The 8,200-nt window shown below is 40.6% G+C and overlaps 1 non-coding gene across 1 annotated transcript; it reads left to right on the top strand.

Annotated features, from left to right (window-relative positions):
• The first annotated feature begins 1,270 nt into the window (after nt 1–1,270).
• Nucleotides 1,271–1,377, top strand: LOC123325592. The gene has a single exon (XR_006540528.1). It is a non-coding gene; the product is annotated as a U6 spliceosomal RNA (small nuclear RNA).
• Nucleotides 1,378–8,200: the final 6,823 nt, after the last annotated feature.

The raw sequence follows: 8,200 nt of genomic DNA, 5'->3' as shown, positions 1-8,200 counted from the left end.
AACAGCGTGGATGGAACTAGAGGGTATTATGCTAAACGAAATAAGTCAATCAGAGAAAGACAAGTATCATACGATCTCATTGATATGTGGAATTTGAGAAACAAGACAGAGGATCATAGGGGAAGAGAGGGAAAATTGAAACAAGATGAAACCAGAGAGGGAGACAAACCGTAAGAGACAAACTGAGGGTTCCTGGAGTGGTGGGGGGTGGGAGGGATGGGGTGGCTGGGTGATGGATATTGGGGAGGGTATGTGCCATGGTGAGCGCTGTGAATTGTGCAAGACTGATGAATCACAGACCTGTACCCCTGAGACAAATAATACATTATATGTTAATTTTAAAAATTAAAAAAAAGAAGTAATGCTAAGAACTGTATTTTAAAAGGTGAAGGCAAGTACCGGAAAGTAGAGCTGCAGGTGTTGAAAGTGGCTGGTTGCTCCTTCAGAGCAGACCTTGGAGATGGGGAGGGAGGCTGTTTTGGAGTTCTCCTTGCCTTTAAAACGGATTAACTTAAAAAGATAAGAGGTAATATCACATTACCTAGAATAAACGTATTTAAAAGCATACTCTGTGAGAAGTCTTGCTCCTACCCTCGTCTGTTTTCTGTTCCAGTTCCTTTCCCCACCCTCCACATCTGCCACTCTGTGGATTTTATACGTGTCCATGATGTCTTTTTGCAAATACAAGCAAGCAGGAATCCTGTCTTCTTCAGAAAGGTGTCGTACTGTAGACACTGACCTGGCTTGCTTGCTTCATTTAATATCTAAAGATCTTCTAATAATGTCAGTGTGTGTATATAATATATATGCTTGTGTGTGTGTGTGTATTCATGTGTTATGTATGGATGCACGAAGTGTATAACGTGTGCTGTATGTAATACATGCACAGTACATACGTGTATTTATGCACATACGTTATATGTTATACATGCATATATAGTATATAGGAATGTATGTGTCCATATAGTGTATAGATATTACATATGTGTGTGTGTTTATAAAATTCTGTTTTATAGATGCGTAGTATTCCATTACCTGGATAGATCATAATTTGTTAACTAGTCTCCTGTCAATTGACATTGGCATTTGGGTTGTTTCCAAGCTTTTGTTATTATTAACAGTGCTGCAATATACATATATCATTTTGCATGTATGCAAATAAAAACCAAAGTAAAAAGCGTCTAACATAAAATAATTAAATTCGTGTTAAAAATTCATAATTATTTGAATTTTAAAGTCACGCATTGCAGTTAACTCTTATTCAAGGAGAGTGCTCACTTTGGCAGCACATATACTAAAATTAGAACGATACAGAGAAGATGAGCATGGTCCCTGCACGAGGATGACACGCAAACTCACTTACTCCAGGAGAGATTGACCATTCATTCATTCATGCATACATCCATTCGCTACATCTGAGCTCCTGGCACGTACTAACCTCTCTTCCAGTTCCTGGGGTTGGCACGGCAACCAGTCCAAGTCCCTGCCCTGTAGTTTACAATGTGATGCGTGGAAACTGGGCTCTGAGATGCCCAGGGATGGCACTGTGAGGTCACTTGGCAGAGTGGAGGAGTGACAGAGAGGGACTGGCACGTAACGCAAGCTCGTTCTGCTACACCTAGTTGCTTAGATTTTCTGTTGTATTTATTGCTTTTCTAACTTAGAAGAAAACTTACTTTGCCTTTTTTTTCAGTGCAGAGAGCCATAAGGCAGCACACAGTAGTGGGAAGAACATATTCTCTGGTATCAGCCACACCTGGATTGCGTTCCAGTTCTTGGACATCTTAGTATTTCTGAGCCTCAGTTTCACCATCTAAGGAATGGGGATGATAAATGTAACGGGGTGGGGGGGTTAGAGCACTAAACTAATGCCTGTACAATGTTGGGGACATGATGAAATAAGTAGTACTTTCTATAGTGTTAATTGTATTTTTAATACAGCGTGTGATAACGTAGCCTTGGGACATCTCCTGAGGACGGAGCAATGACTTCGGCTTGGAGGCTGTTTGGGAATCTGAGGAAGGCATCCTAGAAGAACAGGCTTTTGAGCCGGATGTTGGCAGCATAGGGAGAGTGTGGGGAGACTGACGGATGTACGGACGTCAGAAAGAAGGCTGGGGGGAGGAGGGTAAATGGAGAGGTGGTGTGACCAATTCGCTCTCCCGTCCTGAGGCCTCTGTCCTGTCCAGGCATTTTTAACACCGCCTCTTAACATCATCTGAACCAGCCTGTGTGACGTGTAAGCAGTCCATCCCAGTCCATTCCAGTCCATCCCAGTCCATCCCAGTCCTGGGAAGCCGGCCACTGGTCACTGGGGTGGTTCTTCCTTGACCTGAGTTCATGTGTGACAGCTAATGAAGTGACTTCCTCCAGAATCAAAGTGAGCTCCATTGCAGTGAGATGGATAACTGTGGGCAAACCTTACCCAGAAACCGAGACTGTTAGGAAGTAAATATCGGAAGTGTTGGATTCTGGCTGTCACATACAGCATTTTATTTTTTCTATACACTCAGCTCCAGCTGAGATGCAAGCTGTCAGCTGGATTTGAAAAAATATTTCCGAGAACCACGATAATTGTATCTCTTTGAAATTGGGATTGCTGAATTTAAAAAGTTGAAAATTAAAATATGAAAACATCCCTTTTTTTGTTTACACAGACTGGCTTGCTCAGTCTTTCCCTCACTTTGGTTCTTTCTCCCTTTCCCTTGAAAGGAAAGGTAACTCCTTGTGTTCTTTCTTTTGTTCACAAGCTGTTCGTGCTTACATTAAATGATTTCATACATCAGTGGGGATTCAGCCTAATGACTGGGTCAGGCTTTTACTTCCGTGAGTGAAGAATCAATGTCAGCTCTTTTTCTTGATAGTGTTGTGCATGTAGACCTTCTTCTCAGGAGGAACATATACTAATTGTGTTTCTGATTAGCTAGAGTTGCCTGATAAAATACAGTATAAATATGTCCTAAATATTGCATGATAAAAAAAATGTGATTTATCCAAAGTTCACATTTAATTGGGAATCCTGTATGCGTATTTGTTAAGTCTGGCTGCCCTATTCATCCCCTTTCCTTTTTGGACACACATTTCCTGAGTGTAACCTCATGCGGGCTCTCTATTGCTGTTGTGATTTACTGAGGCTCTCGATGCCGGTGGATCTAAGCCTCCAGTGACCAAGCAGAATAGCAAGAATATTAAATTTATTTATTAATAAGATATTAAAGACATTCACAGGAATCAAAGGGTACAAAAGGCTATTTGCTTAAAAAAAAAAAAGGCTCGGGCGCCTGGGTGGCTCAGTTGGTTGGGCGACTGCCTTCGGCTCAGGTCATGGTCCTGGAGTCCCGGGATCGAGTCCCGCATCGGGCTCCCTGCTCAGCGGGGGGTCTGCTTCTCCCTCTGACCCTCCTCCCTCTCATGCTCTCTGTCTCTCATTCTCTCTCTCTCAAATAAATAAATAAAATCTTTAAAAAAAAAAAAGGCTCTGTCCCTGCCCTCTCCCTAGTCATAATAAATATTAATGGTTTCTTGTATATTCCTCTAGAGGGTAATTCATTTTCAAGCAAATTCATATTTATATTTCCTCCCACCCCATTCCCTTTTTGCACAAATAGTAAAGACCATAATCACTATTCTGCATTTTCTTTCTTCGCGTAACAATAGATCTTGCTAGATGCCAGCCCGCTAAGAGTTTTCTCTTTCTTCACAAATGCAGGGAATTTCATGTTAGGAGCAGACTGTAATTTATTTAACTGCTTCCCCACTTATAGAAGTTTGGTTGCTTCCAGCCTCTTGGTTAATACCAATATTATACCCAGGAGTAACCAGCTGTGCATATGATTTCCTAAGTGCCCAGGCATATTCATGCCATAAATTCCCAGCAGTGGGATTGCTTGCTGGAAGGACGAAGTGCCACCCTGCCCTCCAGAGACACTATTGCAATTACACTCCCATCAGCGAGGACTGAGAACGCCTGGGTGGCCAGACTCTCACCGATAGAAGAAGGTGGGAAGGTTTTTTCATATATGACCATCTCGTAGGTGACAAAATGATAGCCCTTTTTATTCCTGACTGTGAGCCTCTTTTGAGGTATTTAAAAAGCATTTATATTTTCTTTTCTGCGTTCTGTTTATGGACTTTATCTTTTGGATGATTATTGATTTGAGGGCATTCTTGTTTATTAGGGAAATTTTTCTTTGTAATGTGAGTTGCAAATGTTTTTCCCACTTTGTTGTTGACACTGACTTTATATATGGTAATGTTTCTATGAAAATTTTTATTTATATCCCTACCTTTTATTAATGGATCAATTTATTCATATATATTTTTAAAGATTTTATTTATTTGACAGAGAGAGCACAAGCAGAGAGAGTGAGAGGGAGAAGCAGGTTCCCTGCTGAGAAAGGAGCCCGATGTGGGACTCGATCCCAGGACCCTGGGATCATGACCTGGGCCGAAGGCAGCTGCTTAACCGACGGGGCCACCTAGGCGTCCCCATATTTTTTTGTTGTTGTGACTTCTGAGTTCATATCATTCCTAAGCCTTCCTCACTCAAAGATTATATAGTTATATCATTATATATAGTGTCCTGTAGTTTCTTTTCTTTAAAAAAAAAAAACAGCTTTATTGAGCTATAGTTCATATAGCATACAGTTCACCAGTGGAAACTATACAGTTCAGTAACTTTTTGTGTATTCACAGAGGTGTGCAACCATCACCACAATATGTTCTAGAACTTTCTCGTTACCTAAAAGGAAATCCTGTGCTTGTTAGAATTCGCTCGTCATTTTACTCCAGTCTCCCAACCCAGGCAACTGCTAATTTACTTTTTGTTCATGGGGATGTCTGTTCTGCGTATTCTGTATAAACAGAATGATCTAATTCGTGGTTGTTTCTGACTGGCTTCTTTCACTTAGCATAATATTTTAATTTTTTTCCGTACTTCATTTCTTCTTATTGATGAATAATAATCCACCTATGGATATATCACATCATGTTATCAGTTTTTCAGTTGGTGGACATTGGGGTGGTTTCTACCTTTTGGCTATTGTGAATAACTCAGTGCATACTCATGCACAAATTTTATGCGGACATGTGTTTTCATTTCTCTTGGGATACACACACAGGAGTAGAAATGCTAGATCATATGCTAAGTGTGTTTAATGTTTGAGGAGCTGACAGACTGTTTTCTAGAGTGGCCATGTCACTTTACATTTCCACCGGGAATGTGTGAGGGTTTCTCTCTCCCCATATCCTTGACATTTTTATTGTTTGCTTTTTTTGATATTAGTTGTGCTAGTGGGTGTGAAGTAGTATCTCTTTGTCCTTTTGATTTGCATTTCCCTGATAGCTAATGATGTTAAGCATGGCTTCATGTGCTTATTGGCCATTTATACATTTTCTCTGGACAACTGTCTGTTCAGATCCTTGCCTATTGGGAAAATTATTTATCTTTTTATTATTGAACTGTAAGAGTTATTTATATATTCTAGATACAGGTTCCTTATTAGATATGTGATTTACAGAAATTTTACCCTGTTCTATGGATTGTCTTTTCACTTTCTTGATGGTGTTTTTTCAATCACAGAAGATTTTAAATTTTGATGTCCATTTTATCTATTTTCTTCTTTTGTTGTTTTTGTTTTGGTGTCATATTTAAGAAACCATTGCTTAATCCAAGGTAATAAAGATTTACACCTATGTTTCCTTCTAGTAGGTTTATAGTTTTAGCTCTTACATTTCGGTTTTTGATCCATTTTGAGTTGATTTTTGTATATGGTGTGACGTAGATGTCAAATTTCATTATTTTGCATGTTGATACCTGGTTGTTGCAGTACCATTTGTTGGAAAGACTTCTTTCCACACTGAACTATCCTGATACCTTTGTCAGAAACCAATCCCATGGTTTATTAAAGTGCTTTTATGGTTTTGTTTTTTATGTTAGGAATCTCTCTTAGTGTAAGGTGTGAGGTAGGCATACAACTTACTATTTTTTCAAATGGCTAGCCATTTTTCCCATATCATTTACTTTAATAATCTATCTCTCCCCATTGATTTGAGATGCCATTTTAAATCATGTCCTTTAGTCTTACAAATATTTGGACCCATTTATTGAGTTTTCTATTCACTTACCTATTTTTGCACCTATATCTGTCTGTTTTAATGATTGTCACTTTATAGTATGTTTCACTGTCTGGTAGGACTAATTTCCCCTTATTTCTCTCCTCGTTCAAAAAATTCTTGCCTCCCCTTCTTGTTTATTCTCCCATGTGAACTTTGTAATCAGTTTTGTCTAGTTTCCCATTCCCCCAATTAAAATTTCTGCCAGCATCATTCTTATTGGAAACATAGAAATATATTGGTTAATTTAGGAAAAATTGACATTTCTGATGTTGAGCCTATCTATTCAAGAACATCTATTCATTTCTCCATTTATTTCCTGTGTTTCCCACAGCTTTCCATTTTTAAGTCTTAAAATAGGCAGATATCTTGGTGAATTCTTTCCTAGGTCTTCTGGTTTTTATTATTTTTGTTTGTTTGCTATTGTGGCTACACTTTTCTGTTACATCATTTATGTTCTTTTCTTTTTTAAGATATATTTTTAAAGATTTTATTTATTTGAGAGAGACACAGAGAACACAAGCAGGGGTGAGGAGCAGAGGGAGAGGAAGAAGCAGACTCTCCGCCAAGCAGGGAGCCTGATGTGGGGCTTGATCCCAGGAGCCTGGGACCATGACCTGAGCCGAAGGCAGATGCTTCATGGACTGAGCCACCGAGGTGCCCGTATTTGAAATCTTCTGATAAAGTTATTCATATATTGGGACCCAGAAAATGGAGGCTGCCCCCTGGACCAGCCCACATTACAAAGCTAAACCTAAGTTACAGGAAACACCTGTCAAAGAATCCTAACACATACAAATGGCAGTCCTCCAACTCCGCTTTGGCTAACTTACCTTACCTAGGAAATAGGATCTGCTAGCCTTAGAAGGAGATGCCAGAGCTCCCAGCCAACCTCCCAGCCTCTCATGCCCTTTTAAGCATTGCTGCTTCTAATGCTCAGTAAGACTGGCTCTTGCCCACCACCTCTCAGGAGGAATGCTCTGTTGCTTGTGAGGAACTATAGTCCTCCAATCCGTGGACTGTTTTTTTTCTTGAATAGAGGACCTCAAACTTGTTGCTAAATTGTTTTATTTTTGTCATTTGACATTCCATAAAGCAGCTGTTACTGTGTCTCTGCTGTGAGCTTACCTGAATCTAAGCATTTTATAGCCCATAAACGGAACAACAACAACAAAAAAGCCTGAGTAATGTTACTTATTAACTAAAATGACATCTAGGTCCTTATAATAGTTCAAGATAGGCAGTGGCTTAAAGGACATAAAAGTTTATTTCCTCCTCAGAAAAGCTCAAAGGTTGGTGGCCCAGGGCTGCTCTGGCAGCTCCATGTCCATTCTAGAACCGGCTTACATTCTCAAGGTTTCTCCATGGTTGCAGAGGGCCGGCCGCTGGAGCGCTGGCCCTCATGCCCTCGCTAGGCAGCAGCAAGACGGAAAGAGGAGGAAGGCAAAAAGAGGTTTCCCTAGAAGCCCTATCCAACAGTTCCTTTTATATCTGAGCCAACAGAACGGACTGTCAGGGCTTCACTAAGTGGCAGGCAGAGGGGGCGGGGTTGGAAATGTAGTCCTGTAGCTGGGTACCCTGGTGCTCCAAATAACAATCTGAGTCTTATTCCTAAGGAGTAAGGGAAGAGTGTTCACTGCATAGACAAGGAGCAGTCTTGGCCATGGTCACCACCACCTCATCCTTGAGTCTCTCTGTTTCTACATCCTTGATGCTCATCATCCCTTTCTTGTCCAGGTCCTGGCACAAGAAGTGCTCTGTTATTGCTTGATGAGATACTTTTGTACTTTGCTCACACCTGGGCTCACCCCATTCCTACTCATTCATTCTCTGATCCTATTCCTGAGCCTTACTTACCTCATCTCTGAATCATCACTATCATCCAAAGAGAAAGAATGCATTTGGGTCAAGGCTTCCAGCATGTTCTAGTGGTCATGGACAACAAGACACTCAGAGAAGGAGGGAGGTTTAAGAACAGGCCAGAAATATCCATTCGAGGAGCACCTGGCTATCTCAGTCGGTAGAGCCCGTGACTCTTGGTCTTGGGGTTGTAAGTTCAAGCTCCATGTTGGGGTAGAGATTACAT

Source organism: Neomonachus schauinslandi, chromosome 8 (genome assembly GCF_002201575.2).
Source record: "Neomonachus schauinslandi chromosome 8, ASM220157v2, whole genome shotgun sequence".
Lineage (NCBI taxonomy): Eukaryota > Metazoa > Chordata > Mammalia > Carnivora > Phocidae > Neomonachus > Neomonachus schauinslandi.
Note: the sequence above shows the minus strand (reverse complement) of the source record. Positions and strands in the feature narration are given on the sequence as shown.